This window comes from Aphanomyces invadans (genome assembly GCF_000520115.1).
Source record: "Aphanomyces invadans strain NJM9701 unplaced genomic scaffold supercont1.3, whole genome shotgun sequence".
NCBI lineage: Eukaryota > Oomycota > Saprolegniomycetes > Saprolegniales > Verrucalvaceae > Aphanomyces > Aphanomyces invadans.
In genome coordinates, this window is record NW_008580148.1 from 1,290,894 (window position 1) to 1,291,461 (window position 568).

A 568-nucleotide genomic window follows, 5' to 3' on the forward strand; every position below is an offset into this window, starting at 1 on the left:
CTGGAAGCTGCCCACTGCTGTAAATGCCAAATACACCCCGATTGAACAGTGAAAGAAAGGGCTCAGAACGAGAAATAGTTCGTTTAATTTGTCAGGATCGAATGGACGGACTTTCGTGTGGCGTCGACCACGAGAAGAGTACTCCGCTCTTGTGTAGCGTCGACCCAGAGAATAGTTCTCCGTCTTTGTGAGTCGTCGACCTGGAGAAGAGTTCTCCGACGGATGCCTTGCTCCGACACTCAAGGTTTTCTGTCAACATGATATAGTTTGGGGAGTTTTTGGATACAAAGGTACTGGAGCGCTAGTTTTTTGTGATGAAAATTGAACTTTACGAAGTGTCTGGCCATGATCGAAGGAAAAATGCCAAATAACTATGCGAAATTGACGCTTCCTGTTTCGAGAACATGCAAGATAACGCACCGATTCACAAGACAATGATTGTGCATGAGTATATTGTTGAATACACATTTCATGTACAGATTGCTGTATCTCCCGCAGAGCTCCAACTTGAACCTTCTTGAACTTCTATGGGTGCACTTGAAGCGAAGAGTGCACCAAAATCCTCCAT